At 39.9% G+C, this 20,280-nt stretch overlaps 1 long non-coding RNA gene across 1 annotated transcript; it reads left to right on the top strand.

Annotated features, from left to right (window-relative positions):
• Positions 1 to 731: 731 nt before the first annotated feature.
• Positions 732 to 19,828, top strand: LOC116529852. Its single transcript, XR_004259703.1, has 3 exons — positions 732 to 784; positions 17,923 to 17,925; positions 19,793 to 19,828. It is a non-coding gene; the product is annotated as an uncharacterized LOC116529852 (long non-coding RNA).
• The last annotated feature ends 452 nt before the right edge of the window (positions 19,829 to 20,280 follow it).

Below are 20,280 nucleotides of genomic sequence, written 5' to 3'. Positions count from 1 at the left end.
TTAGGAAGACCTACTATGTGTCAGGCACTGCGGCATGTGAAACTTATCAGTGGTCATATCCATATAGATTTGAATGTATGGCACCAAACCCTGCTACCTGCATAATACACAATAAAAACCACATATTGCTCAATGTAATTTAGTATTCTATCATTCACAATAGAATTACTGTTTTACATAAATGACATTATGCTTCATGATTACTAGAGACTTAAGTGGCTACAATCAACATAACTCACATATTCAATACGCATTTTGTAGTTTATCTCTTCCTGTTGTTAATGTTGTTTTTGTAACTCATATCTCTTATGCTCAGTGTAATCCATACATAGGTATGTGCACACATCTATACATAACCATGTTCTCTGAAAAATAACCTGGAGTCCTACCTCACTCTATAAAGATTTCTGGGAGCTCCTGTTCACACACAATGCCCTCTGTTCCAGGAATGTTGGTTCTTATGGTTCTTCATATTTACTGAGCTTATTTTCTTCTGTCCAATTTCCACCTCACTCCTGAGGCTGTTGGGTAGCACCTAGCTGTTTCCCACCCATTAATTTTTTTTTTTTGAGACAGAGTCATACTCTGTTATCCAGGCTGGAGTCCAGTGATGCGATCTTGGCTCACTGTAACCTTCGACTCCCAGGTTGAAGTGGTTCTCCTGCCTCAGCCTCTCCAGTATCTGGGATTACAGGCACCCACCTGTATTTTTGTATTTTTGTATTTTTTTAGTAGAGATGGGGTTTCACCATGTTGGCCAGGATGGTCTTGATCTCCTGACCTGGTGATCCACCCACCTCAGCCTCCCAAAGTGCTGGAATTGACAGGCATGAGCCACCGCACCCAGCCCACCCATTTACTTTTATTCACTTATCTATTACTCAACCAGTCAGTTAACAAATATTTCCACAAGCTATGGACCACAAAACTGGATCCAGAGGCATGTGCAAGGCTGACTCTTCACTCACAAGAGCACCATTGTTCAGTACCACCCAGGAGAGTGTCATTCTGTGTCCTGGATGCCATGGCCTGAATGCTGGCATCCCCCCAAAATTCCTATGCTGAAACCCAACTCCCAAGGTGATGACATTAAGAGGTGGGGTCTTTGGGGAGTGATTAGGTCATGAGGGCTCTGCCTACATGCATGGCATCAGTACCCTTATAAAAGAGGCCTGAGGGAGCCTATTTGTCTCTTCCACCATGTGAGCACACATAGAAGGCACCCTCTATGAGGACTGGGCCATCGCCAGACACTGAATCTGCCAGCACCTTGATTTTGAACTTCTCAGCCTCCAGAACTGTGATCACTACATTTCTGTTGTTTATAAATTTCCCAGCCTAGAGTATTTTTTAATAGCAGCCCAAACACACCAAGACACTGGATATCAATGGGTTTGAAGCAATCGATGATCCAATCACTGAAAAACTGTACTGGAAAATCTGACATCTATAGCAATAACTCCATGCTATAAAGAGAGAGAAGACAATAAATTGAATAAATTGTGGATTTTTAATTGCTGGACTCTAAGCCTTAGGAGACAAAGATTTAAATCACAGTTTTTTCAGCCTTAGGAGAAAAGTGTAAAAGAAGGCAGCTGGTCTTGTGCTTGGGGAAAGAAAAGGAGAAAAAAAAAAATCTGGCATTGTGAAAACACTTATACAAGGTAAAGCAGTCTCTTAATCCTGAGGCTGGAACTCAAAAATAAACAGATAAAACATCGAGCAATACCTCAACACTCTCGTAATTCCTGTTAATAGGCTTATAATAAATCCATCTGGGCCAGCCCAAAAATTATTCTTCCAGTAAGAGTGGAGCAGAGCAGCACATGGAAATAAGCATGCTTTCTTCTGATACCTCAGTCTTCACATCACTCTGAAACAACTCATGGATTAACCTTCAAGTCCCACCTGTAAAAGTGGTGTGATTTCCACAGTAACAAGTGGTAAAACAACCCACCTTTACAAAAACAACAACCACCGCCAAAAACAAAACCACCATTTGATCTCTTAAAAATCTGATCTTAAGAGACTTAAAGCAAGAACAATGCTGAGAGGCTACTTGTACTCAAGTGGAAACTGTCAGTAACAGACCCTTATTTGTTTTCATGGGACATGGAGGTGAGACACCACAAAAGCAAAGGTCAGAAAGCTTGGAGTTTCGTGGTTCCAAAAGCCAGCTCAGCCTGTATCACAGTTTGGTCACTACACTGTGAACTGTGAATTACATTTGGACATGTAGAAGCTGAGTCAGAAATATTTTAAATCACAAGTTCTGGCTGCTTATTGGAAATATTGCTAAAGAAATAGACATGTGGAAGCTGGGTCAGAAATATTTTAAGTCACAAGTTCTGGCTGCTTATTGGAAATATTGCTAAAGAAGTTACAGTCATCTGCTCACGCAGCCACACCAAAATACTGTAGACTGTGTGGCTTAAGAGAAACTTATTTTTCACTGTTCTGGAGGCTGAAAATATAAGATCAAGGTTGTGGCTGATTTCGTTTCTGGTGAAGGCTCTCTTCAGGGCTTGCGAATGGCTACCTTCTTACTGAGTTCTCATATGGCGGAGAGAGAGAGAGAGAAATAACTCTTTCTATTCCTCTTCTTACAAGACCACCAATCCTATCAGAGTAGGGCCCCACCCTTATAACCACATTTAACCTTCACTACCTCCTAAAAGCCCTATCTCCAAATACAGCCAAAAATACAGTTGAGGCTAGGGCTTCAATCTATTAATTTGAGTTGGAGGGACACATATCAAGATCAACTACTCATGGTTATTTGAGCCCTGCATGTTTAATTATATTTGCAGAGAGCACTGTTGTAAAATACAGAAAATTATGATAATGAGTGATATATTACTTGAAATATCTTAGAATCTTAGCAAGTCCTTTTTAATATGAATTGTGGAGGGGTCAGTCACTTGGGTCTATTTCAGAGATCAATTTTTAAAGAAATGCTCTAAATAAGATTCTTTGGTAACAAAGTAAAATGTTACCTGACTTCTCATCCCTAGTATCTCAATTTTTTCCTAGGGCAAAATCTTTTTCCCTTGAAGACTGGAAATATTATCCATGTTCTCCTGAATATTTTCAATGAATTCTGTCCTGTCAGCTCTAGCTTTTCAAGGGTCTACTCTCCTTATCAACAGGTAGACTGGGTTTTACAAACGTTTTTTACCATAACTTAATTTCCTGTTTCAAATGTGAAATGGATCAAAAATGAGAAGAGTAATGACATAGTGAAATTGATAGGACTTATTTCAGAATGTCATTTAGAGACTCTGGGAACTATTCTTTTCTCACCATGAGGCCGCTTGATGTTAATGTGAATAATGGGAGCAATTTAAGCATTCCAAATCGTTGTTAATTTAAAGAGAAACGTTCTCATCTTAACACATTTGAAAAGAGAAAAACACATAAAATATAATCGATTTGGAGTATAATTTTTTGTTCAATTATTATTGCAAACATATGTGTATAAATCAGTTCTTCACCACCCTCCACAATTCCTCTTGGTGCATTCCTCAAAATAACAATATCTGGGGTTTTTGTTTGCTTTGTTTTTCCTTTTGTTTTTGTCTCAAGCTCACACGTGTTGTTATAAACATTTTTACTTTGAAAGAAAGAAAACATCCTCTGAGAAATATTTCTGTCCTTGACAAATAAGAAAAGGGATTCAGTAAAATGCCAACAGTAAAAAATCTGTAAGTTTTCTTAAAAAGATTTATTATAGTGTCTTCTGTAACAGGAAGGCCCCTTTTAAAGAGATTACTGCTTAATCCATGGTAAGAATTATTATTTTGTAATTAATCAGTAAACCCTTCAATGTTTTGCGAGGTGGCAATTTTATAGATCTCCTTTTCAATCAAACAACTCGGAAGTAACTGTCAGTTCTTTTAAACACACAAAGCAAGATCATATGTTCCACATCTCTAATTTTGATGTTTATAAATATCTTGAATCAGGATAAAGATCCATGACTAACTCATATCCCCAGAGTGTAGTCTTGGTTACAATAATAGTATATACTCATCTCCACTTAAATATTTCATTATAGATGACATGAAGTTAAAAATATATCAAATGCAAAAGGATGGTGAAAAAATTCAGAAGGGTAACTATGCAAGTCTGAAACTGGTGAGAAGTCGTTGAAGAAGATGAAGGTTATCTGTGAGACTACTGTAGATGCATGAAGTCTTTCTACTTTCCTTGGAAATAGATAGGTTCTTCTACCAGCATTGCAGAGCTCCCAAAATTCAAGGCAATGCTCCAATTTGCCATTTCCTAGGTCTTGTTCTAGCCAAGCCAAAAAATAAAATAAAAATGTGTCTACAACATGAATTAAGATTTAGGAATTTGGCCGGGCACGGTTATTCACACCTGTAATCCCAGCACTTTGGGAGGCCGAGGTGGCAGATCGCCTCAGGTCTGGAGTTCAAGACAGCCTGGCCAACATAGCAGAAACCCTGTCTCTACTAAAAATACAAAAAAATAACCAGGCTTGGTGGCTCAAGCCTGTAATCCCAGCACTTTGGGAGGCTGAGGCAGGTGGATCATGAGGTCAACAGATCGAGACCATCCTGGTCAACATGGTGAAACCCCGTCTCTACTAAAAATACAAAACATTAGCTGGGCATGGTGACGGACGCCTGTAATCCCAGCTACTCAGGAGGTTGAGGCAGGAGAATTGCCTGAACCCAGGACGCAGAGGTTGCTGTGAGCAGAGATGGCGCCATTGCACTCCAGCCTGGGTAACAAGAGTGAAACTCCATCTCAAAAAAAAAAAAAAAAATAGCCATGAATGGTGGCTGGCACCTGTAATCCTGGCTACTCAGGAGGCTGAGGCCGGGATAATTGCTTGAACCCAAGAGGTGGAGATTGCAGTGAGCCGACCTCGTGACACTGTGCTATAGCCTGGGCGACAGGGTGAGATTCTGTCTCAAAAAAAGGTTTAGGAAGCTGGGGACGGTGACTCACGCCTGTAATCCCAGCAGTTTGGGAGGCCGAGGCAGGTGGACCATGAGCTCAGGAGATCAAGACCATCCTGGCCAACATGGTGAAACCCCATCTCTACAAAAATACAAAAATTAGTTGGGTGTGGTGGCTCATGCCTGTAATCCCAGCTACTCAGGAGGTTGAGGCAGGAGAATCGCTTGAACCCAAGAGGTAGAGTTTGCAGTGAGCTGAGATTGTGTCACTGCATTCCAGCTTGGTGACAGAGCAAGACTCCTCCAAAAAAAAAAAAAAAAAGATTTAGGAATAACAAATTATATAGTAAAATAGAATTGTTGAAATTCTATGGATAAATGAAATCAACAGGGTATCACCAATTATCAGCTGAGTTCCAAGTTGATTGCTTGGAAACATATTCCCACAGAGATAACAGTATATGTGGAATTTAGGTTTCAACCCACAAAATATATACGTTGTGTTAGTAACAGATAGGAGAGCCTAATCAGCACATGTGCCATTGTTTCATGGGAAAACAAGTTTCATGTTTCAGTTCCCAGATGCTTCATGAGCACCTCTTTCCACAGCTCACTTTTTAATGAGAGTAAACTCTTCATTTTCTCCAACCTCAGAGAAAATCAGAATCCTAAGACATCATTAAAACAGGATCCCAAATCTCCATAGCAGAGGAGAGGTTAGACATTGGCGGGGTTTAAAGATCAGGTTTTCAATGCATGGCACGTAACTGTCCATTTTCAGGCTCCAAAAATGAATGGCTTTCCAGGAGGCATACTGTTTATCTCACCTTTACAACTTTCAATTGCCGTGAGTGCAATAGAGTCATGAAAGACAAGATGTTGATCATATTTATAAGAGAAAGAAGAAATAAAATCCCTGCTTCATGTCTACTTCATGTAACCAGATCTGTAAACCTCAATGACCTCTGTAGATTAAACTGTATTTATAATTGTGGAAATTAGACATGGTAATGGAACACTGGTTCTTCCATTTTCCAGAGGCTGTTTTAACACAGCATGAGTAGTGTATCTAATTTTTCTGACCTTTGGCTATTTTATACATACAAGCCACGCTGACCAAATGCCTTACTTTGTTAACTAGAATGGCTTCAGTTAAATAGCAGTAGCGGAGGAAAGAGATGAATTAATGCCTCTTCTCAGCAGTGACCTGACATTACACTTCCTGTCTTTTCTAAACTCTCCTGTAAAATATATACAATATTAAAATTAAAAATCCTGACATTTATAATTCTTTTCTTCTAGTAATTTGTTTCTTCCCTCTGGCAGCTTAATCACTGTGGGCCTGGATTTTCTCATTTGTAGAATAAAGGAATTACATCAAATAATATCCAAGCGTTTTTTTAAATTAAAAAGTCCATAGTACAACTGAAGTTTATATTGGGATTGAACAAATATGTAAATATAATGTGGACAATGACAGTTGGGTTTTTCACTTTGAGAGAAAAAAGTTGCAAATAAGGAAAGTGGGGAGAATAAAATGAATTGTGTGGTACGGTATCAAAACTAAAGGTATTAGTGTGAATTCATGGTGTTTAATATATACATATGTAAATATGTATATATAGATGGATAGACAAAGACATATAGGTATGTGCCTATGCACAGATTAATATACAAACATATATTTCCTAGCTCTGTCTGCTGAAAAAACCTAGGAACTATGACAACTTGGTAGAATTAGTATACCTAGAGCCAACATATTGGCTCTAAATATGATTCTCTGATAAAAAGAATAAAGACTTCTTGGAGAAATTATTGATTTCAGGGCCCTGGCAAGGAAGCTATAAGATGAGCCCAGAACATCTTGTGGTGCCAAAAAATAAAGACACGTTTGAAAAATGATAGAGCCATGTCAAAAGAACGGAGGAGCCAATTTGTAAGAATTCCTAATGGCCAAAGCTGGAACAATTTGAGTGACAAAATAAATAATGATAATATCAGATTATAGCCCACTAAATAAAGTAAACATCTAAAAGTCTATACTTACAGAAATCAATCAACACGGAAGGAAAAGATACTCTTCCTTACAATAGAACTTCATTTCACAAACATGAAAGAAATGAGGGACACATAAAATGGCTGTTAGGCAAACACAAGAACAACCCAAGAATGATAAAATTATTGGACAAAACCATGAATAGAAACTGAGATTAATATTTACATAGCATTAAAGTATCTTCCCACAAGATACGTATTAATTAAAAAGAGAACATCCTATTTTTACTCTGGAGAAACTCAGCAAACGCAACCTTTATGCAGTAGTGAAAGTTAACATCATCAGTGATGACAGCAGCATCCTGTATGTCTTGGTATGTTTCACTGAGGACACACTATCACTCCTCCATTCAGCCCAGAAATGCAGCATCTCAATCTGATGCTGAGAAAACACCAAACAAATGTAAAATGAGGGACAGTCTACACAATAACTAGCCAGCACTCTTCAAGAGTACCAAGGACTACAAAAAACAAGGAGAGAGAAATTGTCACAAATTCAAGGAGATTAAGGAGATATGACAATTAAATATCATCTACTCCAGGATCCAAATAGACACTAGGGAAAAAACTGATGAAATGTGAGGAAGATTTGTGAAGCAATTAATTGCGTCATATCAATGTTGATTTCCTCCTTTCAATATTGTGTTGTGGTTATATAGGATGTCTACATACGTGAAAGGTAAGTGAAAATAGGAACTCTATGGAGTATTTTTGGAACTTTTTTCTAAGCCTAAAGTTATTCTAATTTTAAAAGCTACAAAAAGGATTGAGTTGTAATAATTTGCAGATTGTAAGTGATAATGACATTTATTTCACAAATAATGACTGAATGGCTTATCTCTGCTAGGCACCATACTAAGAGACATCTAAAGATGCACAAGACACACACACACACACACACACACACACACACACACAAACGCTTTCAGTTATTTTAAGCAATTCTTAATCATTAATATTAAGACAAGCATTCTTATTTTTCCAAAAATGAGAACCAAACATCTGTAATTATAACGGTTGTCTTAAGACAACAAGAGTAATCAAGGTTAAACGTATGTCAAATTATCTATAAATCTAATGTAATTCCAACTTAAAAATCCTCACCAAATTGTATAGGGCTTCATAAGTGAATTCTGAAGTTCATTTGGAAGATAAAATATGTAAGAATATCTAAAGGAATTTTAATAACTGGCCCTAGCAAATATCAGAGCATACTTGAAATCGATAGCTATTTAAATGATGAGATAAGAGCAAAAGCAGAGATCAATGGAACATGATGAAAGGGCAGAAACAGACTTATCTGTTTATGAGAATTTAGTAGAGGATATTGATAATTTCATCTAGTGAAGAAATGGTTAACTATTCAATAAATGGTGTTGGCATAATTAGAATCCTTTGGGAAAAAATTAAGGTCATTTATTCATTCAACAGGTATTTAAATGCCCATGTATTGGAAATAGAAACTTGATTTCTAACTACATGTACAAAAAATAGATATTCAATATAATAAATAGCTAAGTCATTTTTTAATCTATAAAATGCATTAAGATAAAACAGAATAACTTTTTTAAAATAATTTCAACTTTTATTTTGGATTCTGAGGGTTCACGTGCAGGTTTCTTACCTGGGTATATTGTGTGATGCTGAAGTTTGGAGTTCAATTGATTTCATCACCCAGGTAATGAGCATGGTATCCAACAGTTAGCTTTTCAACTCTTTCCCTCCCTCCCTCCCTCCTCTATTAGTTCCTAGTGTCTATTGTTGCCATCTTTATGTCCCCAAGTACCCAATGTTTAGCTCCCATTTCTAAGTAAGAGCATGCAGTATTTGGTTTTCTGTTTCTGCCTTAGTCTGCTTAGGATAATGCCTTCTAGCTGCATCCATGTTGCTGCAAAGGACATGGTTTCATTCCTTTTCATGGCTGCATAGTATTCCGTGGTGTATATGTACCACATTTTCTTTATCCAGTCCACCACTGATGGTTACCTACATTGATTCCATGTTTTTGCTATTATGAATAGTGCTGCAATGAACATAGGAGTGCATATGTCTTTTTGGTAGAACAAATTATTTTCTTTTGGATATATACTCAGTAATGGGAATGCTGGGTAGAATGATAGCTCCGTTTTAAGTTCTTTGAGAAATCTCCAAACTGCTTTTCATGGTGGCTGAACTAACAATGTATAAGCATCCCTTTTTCTTTGCAGCCTTTCTAGCATTGTTGTTTTCTGACTTTTTAATAGCAGCTAGAGGATAGTTTTAAAATCTTGAGTTGAGAAAGAGCTTTCTACCTAGCATTAAAAAAATCTACAAGCTCTAAGGAGAAAAACTGAAAAATATAATTTCATAAAGTTTTAAATGTTTATATGCTAATATATACCATAAACAAATTAGGAGATGTGGAACAGGCTGACAGCACTGTAATGTGTATAAACAATCAATTAGAATATAAAATAAATCAAAACTTTCTATAAATAAAAAGATAACAGAAAAATGGGGAAAGAATGTAAATTGTCATTTTACCATAAAAAGTAATGATAAATATATATACTCACCCCTTAATGAAGAAATAAATACAAATTTAAACAATACTGAGATGCTTTCACAAAATTGGCAAAAATGTTTGAAGGTTATTCATATTCAGGGTTGATGGTTGTATGAATGTGAAGTCAAAAACTCACACAGATTGTTGGTGTAGATGAGATGCACATAACTTTTGACCAAAGAATTTAATTTCTATGAATCTATCAAAAATACTCAAATGTGTACAAAAGAAACATGTACAGGAAAGATCATTTGAACTGCTGGTGACAGCAAAATACTGGAAACAGCCTTAATATTCCTTAAAAGGAGAGTGGTTAAAAAAAGCTATAGAACATCCAGGCATTGAAATAATTTCCAGTTATTAAAAAAGAATGACATAGGGCCAGGCATGGTGGCTCATGCCCGTAATCCCAGCACTTTGGGAGGCTGAGGAGGGCAGATCACCTGAGGTCAGGAGTTTGAGACTAGCCTGACCAACATGGAGGAACCCTGTCTCCACCAAAAATACAAAATTAGCCAGGCATGGTGGCGCATACCTGTAATCCCAGCTACTTGAGAGGCTGAGGCAGGAGAATCACTTGAACCCGGGAGGCAGAGGTTTTGGTGAGCCAAAATAGTGCCATTGCACTCTAACCTGGGCAACAGGAGCAAAACTCTGTCTCAAAAAAAGTAAAAGAATAAGATAGTGTTACATATACAGATATGGGAAGATCTTCAATATATTTTGCTATGTGCATGACAAACAAGTTGCATATCAGTTGATAGAGTATGATTACATACAGATATTTGCATACATACATATATAGCGATAAAGAAGAATTTACATATTTAAATCTAGATCTGTTTCATATAATTCTTGGTTTGAAGTTTTACATTGGGAATATATTCATTTATGATATATGTAACTAAAAATATAAAGTAAAAAATAAGCTTCTATATGATTTAGAGCAGCTTTATGTAAATATAGCTGTTCGTTTCAACTTTTAAGGTCAACCTTAAAAGGGGAAAAAAATGGGCTAAAAGTAGAATGTGCAACCAAAAATATGTATTCCTTGGTTTAATCTAGGATTAAACTCATCTTAGATTTAATCTAAGATTCAAGGTTCTCTTGGTAAAGCTTGAAAATGTGAATGAACACAGTTCATTGAGCTATAAGTCAGGTAAGCTGATGAAAGGAATATCTATGTAATTTTATGTTGGAAGGCAAAATAGGGAGGGAGAGGCCAGCGATCCACACAGCTCCCATCAATATTCTAGCTGTTCTTACAGTGCATCCTGTGGACATGAAACCACACTCCTAGAGTTCACTAAATTGGAATGGTAAAAGCAAAACAAATTTAGTTATGTGAATGCATTTCTTCTACACCTGGAAGTAAATATTAGACTAAATTAAAAAGCAAAAGATGCCAGTTCTACAAAGCCAGATGTAAATAAATGATTAAGTAACATGAAAATTAGAGAGTAAGACTACAGAATCAACAGAAAACTACAGGAAATACTTGAGAAGCAGTGGATGATGATGAAGCTACGATCACACCCTTTTAAAGCAAGCCTTTGAAATTTGTAAGGAAACCCGTGGGGGACATCTAGAAACAGAATTCTCCAGCCATCCACCCATTGCTCAAACCAGAAACTCGGGGTCACATTTTCTTTTTCCCTTCCCTCTCCCGCACATCTTATCCATCAATTCAACTTCCAAAACATCTCTCAAATGATTCTGCTGAGCTCTACCTTCAATGCTCAGTGCCACCACTGACACGTCTCACCAGGGCAACCACAGTGACCTCCCAACCTTCTCTCAGCCTTCACTTCTTTCCCCCCAGCCCATCCACCTAACAACTGCATCAATCTTTTAAAAATTTAGATAGCCTTGTCCCTTTTTGTTTAAGGGAATTGTGCTGCCTTGACCTTCAAGAGAGCAGTTCTCGCCCAGACACACCCTCACTCTCCACCTTCTTCATAAGTTGCTCTCCTTACTTACCAAGCCAACGTTGCTTCCTCTCTCTGCTTCCCTCCTCGGAGACTTCACGCTCACTCTCCCCAAAGTTTTACTGCATTGATTCCTTCTTATCATTCATGCCTCAATTTAAATATATACCAATGGCTGCTTCCCTCATCACACAATCTAAAATAGCCCCACTTCCATCATTTTGATCTCTGATCTTTTCCTTTTCCTTCATAGCACTTACAAACATGTATAATTATACATTCACTTGAGCATATACCTGTTTAATGTAGACGCCCCTGACCCCATTTCCTGTATAAACTGCAAGGAGGCAGGAACCGTATCTGTCTTGTTTACTCTTATACTCCCAATGCTGAGCCTTGTACCTGGCATGCAATAGGCGTTCAATGAATGAATAAGTAAACAAGCCAGAATAATCTGACCCAGAAACATTCTGAAGGGATATCAATGCCTAGCAAGAAGGTTAGTAGGAATAACTATCATTTGTGTGATTTCAAGATGCAAATGACAACGTAGGGATGGATACAGCGCCCTCTCAGGAAGCCAAATGGCTGTACAGTGTGGTAGGAACACAACGTGGCCACTGTGTCTGCACTGCACTTATTAGATCTAATGCTAATTTTGTAAATGCACCTATGGGTGATTAGCAACTGGCTTATACCGAATAAACTCATGACAGATTTATGTGTGCATTGCAATGCCAACTTATTATTTTATAATAAAAGATCTAACTATCAAGTCAACGTGCAGCTCAGTCACCCCCTATAGGAGAGAGATTGATAGCTAAATTATATCCAAATGATTAACTGCTCAGAAAGATTCCTAGTTACATATTACCTATCCAGCTGATATGCTATCACCTTAGACTAAGCTACCATTGTCTTATGTGTGGATTCTTGCAACAGCCTTCTAACTGTTCTCTGCCCTCCCCGCCTCTCAAATCCATAAGGCACACAGCAGCAGAAGTGTTCCTTTTAAAACTCAAGTCCCGCCAGGCACAGTGGTTCACGCCTATAATTCCAGCACTTTGGGAGGCCAAGGCAGGAGGATCACAAGGTCAGGAGTTCAATACCAGCCTGGCCAATAGGGTGGAACGCCGTCTCTACTAAAAATCCAAAAATTAGCCAGGCGTGCTGGTGTGCACCTGTAGTCCAGCTACTTAGGAACCTGAGGCAGAAGAATCACTTGAACCCAGGAGGTGGAGGCTGAAGTAAGCTGAGATCGTTTTATTGCACTCCAGCCTGGGCAACAGAGCGAGGCTCCATCTCAAAAAAAAAAAAAAATCTAATCAGGTCCCTCCTCTATTCAAAACCCTTCAGCAGTAGCTCCCCATTACATGAGAAGGAACTCCAGCCCCTTACCTGTGGTTTATAGGGTTTGGTCTGATCCGGGCCCTGCTTCTGCTCCAGCCTCATCAGGTTCCCCTCTCCTCAGCACTCCAGATTCCCAAACACAGCAGTGGGCTTTCAGATTGGAGAGTCTGACTATACAAATAGACAATGGCCAGACCACATATAAAAACAGAACTCTGATCCACAGCCTGCAGCAATCAGCCTATTATGCAGAGGAACTAACCCAGGGAGCCAGCCTGCTCCCTAGAAGCCAGACTTGTAGGAAATCAGACTAGCAACTGATCCAGGAAGCCAGAAAAGAAGCCCTCAAAAACAGGACCAAAACGGCCAGGACTTGACTGATGAATCCCTGGCAGCTTCTCTAATTTTTGTCCCTCCTTGCAACAGAGGAACAATCAGAGAAAGCCAAACGTGCACCTGTATCCCAATCCATAGGATGCCCCGCTTATAGTGAGCCGCCTCCAGCTTCCCACGCCAACAGCTTCCGCTCAGCACAGTTTTGGAGCCTTCCCTTTTCTCCACTATGAAAGTTTCCCCACTCCTCTGCCTGTCTTTGAGTCTCTGCCAAAACTCAAGTGATGGTTGCCGACTCCCCGCTATAGCAAGTTTGGAATATACAGCCTTTGCTTTTCTCATCTGCTTGGTCTTCATTTATTTCTACGAGATCCTTCACGGTGAGAAGCTGCTTCCTCCCTTGGAGGCTTTCTAACCCTGCACCCTCTGCCTGGAATGCTTCCTCCACCCTCCACGTGGTCAAACCTCTCCCTGTTTTCTGGATTTCAACTTGTGAATTGGAGACGCCTTCTCTAACCACCCAGTAAACACTCCCTTCTCAGCCTCTTTTTTGGTTCCCTTACGGTGCTTGCCACAGCTTGCAATCATTTCATTTATTTTTCTGGTTTGCCTCTTTTCTACCTATCACCCCCACTAGAATGGAAGCTTCATGAGGGTAGGTCCTCTCTTCTGTTTACTCTGACTCTGAGGACCTAGAATAGGACCCTACAAACAGCAGATACTGCAGAAATACATTGAAAGATTGAAAGGGTGAATAAACAATTGCATGCCTAAGGTAAATGCAGACTCAGTGGAAAAAACGATTGTGCCCAGCAACCCATTGAAAGAACTGGATTTTGAATGAGTCCACGGTGCTGCAGATTTGCTGATTTCTTTTGTGGGCCAGGCCTAGGGTTGAAAGTTGGCTTCCTGTTGATCCCTCATGATACGCAACACTCCACATCAGAGCAGTGGATGACGAAGAGACATGGCCCCAGGAAGCAGGGCTGAGTCTCAAAGACTCACAAAGTCTCTGAGCTCTGAGCATATGGGTTACACAATTTCCCTGGCTGTCAAATATTAGCTCTCGAGGCCTTCCCAGAATCCAGGCCTCAATGTCAGCTACAGCTACCCAAGCTACTGAGAGAAGAGGTGGAATTTCACAGCTTAACAAGCCACAGTCCTTGTCCTCAAAGAAGTTATCAAATCTAATCACTGGCCACAATTTCTTTGCAGCCAAGCACATCAGTCAGGGCTCACCAGAGAAACAGAACCAACAGGATATATGATAAGAGATTTAATTTCAGGAATCGTCTCACACAATTGGGAGGGCTGCCAGGTTCAAAATATGCAGGACAGGCCCGAATGTTGGAAACTGCGACAGAATTTCTATGTTACAGTCTTGGGTAGAATTCCCTCCTCTCTAAGAAACCTCACGTTTCTCTTCAGGCCTTCGACTGATTAGGTTAGGCCCACCCATGTTACTGAGTGCAATCTCCCTTACACAGGGTAACCTGACTGTAGATATTAACCACATCTACAAAATAATTTTCATCAGTCAAGCATGGTGGCTCATGTTGTAATACCAGCAATTTGGGAGGCCGAGGTGGAAGGATGGCCTGAGGTCAGGCATTTAAGATCAACACGGCAAGGCCAACATCATGAAACCCCGTCTCTACTAAAACTACAAAAATTAGCTGGGTGTGTGGTAGGTGCCTGCAATCCCAGCTACTCAGGAGGTGAGGTAGGAGAACCGTCTGAACCCAGGAGGCAGAGGTTGCAGTGAGCTGAGATGATGCAATTGCACTCCAGCCTGGGTGACAGATCAAAACTCCATCTCAAAATAATAATAATGATTTTCATAGTAGGATCTAGGTTAGTGTTTTCCCCCAAAACAAGGCACTATAGCCTAGCCATGTAGACACATAAAATTGACCATCACATCAAGGTTTCAATGTTAAATTCCTGATTTTTTTTAAGTGAGTCAGATTATGACATTCTCTGCTTAATTAACACCCTCTGGAGCTAGCCATCACTCTCAGTTTAAATTTCCAGTCCCCTATCATGATTGGAAATGGCTCAGCCTCATGTGACTCAGAAGGCGCTCTGGCCTGATCTGCTCCCCTACTTGTCTCTATTCTACAGTGAGAACCTCAGCTGTCCCAGTCACCATCCTGCCTCAAAGCCTTACAGGTTTACCCCCTTCGCCTGGATGTTTTCTCTCTATCCCTACGGAGTTAGCCATAGGGATAGAGAGAAAACAAGCCTCAGCTTAAATGTTTCCTCCCTTAAATGAGGGTTAGCTACTATGATGCACAAAGTGAGTTTCTTTAACTCTTGATCACATCACCTACTGTCTCCTTCATCACTACGTCACTATTTGTAACCACTGTTTATATAACTTGCCTAAAATGTAATCAGTGATTCTCAGGCAGGGGCAAGTTTGGCCTCAGATGACATTCGGCAATGTCTGGAAGCTTTTTTTATATATAATTTTTTTTTTTTTTGAGACAGAGTCTCACTCTTGTCGCCCAGGCTGGAGTGCAGTGGCACGATCTCTGCTCACTGCAACCTCTGTCTCCCAGGTTCAAGTGATTCTTCTGCTTCAGCCTCCCAAGTAGCTGGGACTACAGGTGTCTGCCACTATGCCTGGCTAACTTTTTTGGTATTTTTTTGAGTAGAAACAGGGTTCCATGCCATTCAATTTTTTGTATTTTTTAGTAGAGATGGGGTTTCACCATGTTAACCAGGATGGTCTCCATCTCCTGACCTCAAGATCAGCCCACTTCTGCCTCCCAAAGTGCTGGGATTACAGGGCATGAGACACTGTGCCCAGCTTGGAGACTTTGAAAACCAATACTATATTTATTTATTTATTTATTAAATATGAACTTTATTTTCTGGAGCAGTTTTAAGTTTTCAGCAAAATTGAGCAGAGAGTACAGAATTCCTACAGACCCTCTGCCCCTACACATGCTCAGCCTCCACCATTTTCATTATCCCCCACCCGAGTGGTACATTTTTTACAATTAACGAGCCTGTGATGACACATCATTATCACACAGAGTCAACAGTGTTCATCAAGATTTCTTCCTAGTTTTGTCCATTCTGTGGGTTTTGACAAGTGTAATACATGTATCTAGTATTGTAGTGCCCTGCAGAATAGTTTCACTGCCCTGAGAAGAATCCTATGTGCTCTGCCTATCCTTAATTCTCTCCCCCACCAACCTCTGGCAACCACAGAAATTTTTACTATCTCCATCATTTTGCTTTTTCAGAATGTCATGGAGTTGGAATCATACAGTATGCAGCCATTTCCAATTGGCTTCTGTGATGGTTCATTTTAGCTCTCAGCTCAACTGCATTAAATGATACTCAGCAGATAAAGCATTATTTCTGGGTGTGTCTGTGAAGATGTTTTCAGAAGAGGCTGGTATTTGAATCAGAAGACTAAGGAAGATCTGCCCTCACCAATGTGGGCAGTGCTCAAATAGGATAAGCAGGCAGAGGGAAGGGGAATTCTCTCTCTCTCTCCAGGAGCTGGGGCACCCTCCTTCTCCTACCCTTGGACATCAGAGCTCCAGGCTTTGCAGCCTTTAGGCTTAGGGACCTGCACTAGCTACCCTTCAGTTTCTCAGGCCTTTGGCCTCTAACAGAATTATGCCATCAAACTCCTTGGTTCTGAGGCCTTTGGACCTGGACTGAGTCATGCTATGAGCTTCCCATGCTATGACCTTATGAATGGTCTATTGTGGGATTTCTCAGTCACCATAATTATGTAAACCAATTATCATGGTAAATCACCTATTATCTATCTAGCTGTCTAGCTGTCTGCCAATCTGTCTATCCCATTCATATAATCCATTATGTATATATTCATCCATCTATCCATCCCATCTATCTATCCCATCCATCAAATCTCTCTCCCTCTAATCCATCTAATCTATCTAATCCATCTAATCTACCTATTCCATTCATCTAATCTATTATGTGTCTAACCTATTTATTTCATTCATCCGATCTATTATCTATGTGCCTATCTATCCCACACATCAAATCTATTATCGGTCTATCGCCTATTCGTTGCCTCTCTGGAGAACCCTAACACAGCTTCTTTCACTTTGTAATATGCATTTAAGGTTCTTGCATGTCTTTTAGTGACTTGATGGCTTATTTCTTTTTAATTGTGAGTAATACTCTATTTTCTGGTTGTACCGCAGTTTATCCAGAACTGAAGAACATCTAAGTTGTTTCTAAGTTTTCACAATTATGAATAAAGCTGCTAGAAGCATCCTATGTCGGTTTCTGTGTAGACATGTTTTCAACTCATTTGGGTTAAATACCAAGGAGTGTGATATAGTCTGGATGTTTGTCTCCTCTGAATCTCGTGTTGAAATGGGATCTTGAGATGGGACCTAGTGGGAGGTGTTTGGGTCATGGGGGTGGATCCCTCATGAATGGCTTGGTGCCCTCCCCAGGGTGATGAATGTGAAGTCCTGAATAGCAGGTGAAGAACGTGTAAGAACATGGAGTGATTCACAGAGTCAAATGAAGGCTGAGAGCCAACCAGTGTATTTCATAATGTAGAGGCCCTGATGACCTCAGCAAGAGGGGACTAGGGATGAAATCCTGTTGGATAGTATCTTAGTCTGTTTTGTGTTGGTATGACAGAATACCACAGACTGAGGTACTTATAAAGAAAAGAATTTATTTCTCACAATTATAGAGGCTGGAAAATTAAATATCAATGTGCTGGCACCTGGTGAGGGCCTTCTTGCTGCATCTTCCTATGGTCGAAGGCAAGAGGGTGACAGCAGATGAGAGAGATAGATTAAACTTGCAGCCATTTTATGATTGGCGTTACTTCTATGGTAGCAGCAATCAAGACATACATATCAGGCTTACTGAATGCCTACGATGCTTCAGACACTATGCTAGATATCAGAAATGCCATAGGTAGCAAAACAGTCTTATTTCATAATTCTTTTCCTATGCTAATTCCTTTGCTGTTACTGCACAGCAAAAGCCTTTGCAAACTTTAAGAATGGTTGTAAATAGTTTGACCCTCTTAAGTGAGACATCCTAAGGAATTGTTCTCATCTAAAAGTGAAAGTAGACCAGTTGACCCAAATGGAATCAGCAGAAAGAAGCCAAGAGATTTCCAGTAAATACATGGGAGCGTTTGGGCAAGATCCAAGCCCAAGAAGTCTGTCTCATTGTTATCTAAAGAAAGCAGAGAAAGAATGTGATTGTAACTAAGAAAGCTGGAGTCTAATGAGTATATTCTGTCGGGGCAAATGTATTAAGAGAAGATGGTCTGACTGGAGCTTTAAAAAAGGATATTATAGTAGAGATGGAGAATTTATTAGTGCTGATCTAATGCTGCTAACTGAAGCCATATATTAAAATTATTAGAGAGGTACAGGCTGCTGGACGACTAGGGTGATTTTTTTTTTCTAGTTCATATGAGTCTTAAGATTATCCCACCGTCTTTATTTTTAATTCCATGTACATAAGCAGTCTTCAAATTAATATCTTTACTTTGGGATAAGAAACTGGGGTCTAGACTGGGCGAGGTGGCTTACGCCTGTAATACCAGCACTTTGGGAGGCCGAGGCAGGTGGATCACCTGAGGTTGGGAGTTTGAGACCAGACTGACCAACATGGAGAAACCCCATCTCTACTAAAACTAAAGAACTATCCAGGCATGGCGGCACAAGCCTGTAATCCCAGCTATTTGGGAGGCTGAGGGAGGAGAATCACTTGAACCTGGGAGTGGAGGCTGGGGTGAGTTGAGATGGCACCATTGCACTCCAGCCTGGGCAGCAAGAGCAAAACTCCGTCTCAGAAAGAAAGAAAGGAAAAGAAAGAAAGAAAGAAATTGGGGTCTGGATTTCAGACAAATTATTAAATTGTAAGTCTACTGTATACATCAGTCTTTTATAAATTTGATTAACCTAAGTCAGTTTCAGAAAAGATGCATAATCACCTAGGAAAAAATCCTACAATCCTACAGTCCAATATTACCGACAGTCTAGAGGATCACATGTCATTTCTCAGGGTTTGGCCCTTAGGTCTCAAAGAACTGGGAAGTAAAAAAATTGGATTTTGAAACTAAGAACCGGGCCTGGGAAATGGCGGCCACGCCCAAGCATTACGATCTCAAGGAACACTTTTGAGAGATTGTTCTGTGCTTCTCTGATATCATCATGATCTTGCTAATTGCAAAAATCCCTCAGAGAAAATTTTTTAAAAGTGAGGTGACTAGTGAATAATGGGTCATGTCTGAAGCTTACTTTCTTCTTAGTCACTTAAATGTTCTACAGGATTGCAGGTCTTTTCATCCTGGGACCTAGAGCTAGAATACAACTCCTGGGGCTTCACTGCTCAGGGCTGCTTTGGTAGTTCTGGACTTCATCTGATTGAATTTATATGACCTCTTTTTTGTGGGGAGGGGTGGAAACAGTCCCACTCTGTCACCCAGGCTGGAGTGCAGAGGTACAATCTCTGTTCAGTGCAACCTCCACTTCCTGGGTTCAAGTGATTCTAATGCCTCAGTCTCCAGAGTAGCTGGGATTATAGGCATGCACTACCATGCCTGGCTAATTTTTGTATTTTTAGTAGAGACAGTTTTACCATGTTGGCCAGGCTGGACTCGAACTCCTAGCCATGAGTAATCCACCTGCATTAGCCTGACAAAGTGCTGGGATTACAGGCATGAGCCACTGCGCCTGGCCTGACATCTTCTTTTGCACAATGATCTTTTTAAAGAATTGGCTTTCCATATCCCTGAATTTTCAGTCAGAAAATTGAATCTATCCTAAGTGTGAATGCTGACTGAAAGGAGAGTTATCTATCTTGATCTGCAAATCCTCTAAATTATGTTTGTTTGTTTGTGTTTTATTTTTACTCGTTTATTATAAAGGATATTACAGAGGATGCAGATGAAGAGATGCACAGGGTAAGGTGTGAGGGAAGGGGCACAGAGCCTGTATGCTTTCCCTGGACGTGCTATCCAGGAACCTCCACATGTTCAGTTATCTAGAAACTCCTGAGTTTGTTTTTCTTGTATTCTCCCAACTTCGTTGGAACCTTACTGTTTAAGAGGCAGCATTTATATTAAAAACAACTGCTTTGATTTTCTGTGGCAGACAGTGAAGCT

Source organism: Sapajus apella, unplaced genomic scaffold (assembly GCF_009761245.1).
Source record: "Sapajus apella isolate SASKATOON/1434 unplaced genomic scaffold, GSC_monkey_1.0 scaffold63, whole genome shotgun sequence".
Lineage (NCBI taxonomy): Eukaryota > Metazoa > Chordata > Mammalia > Primates > Cebidae > Sapajus > Sapajus apella.
This window is presented reverse-complemented; position numbering and strand designations above follow the sequence as displayed.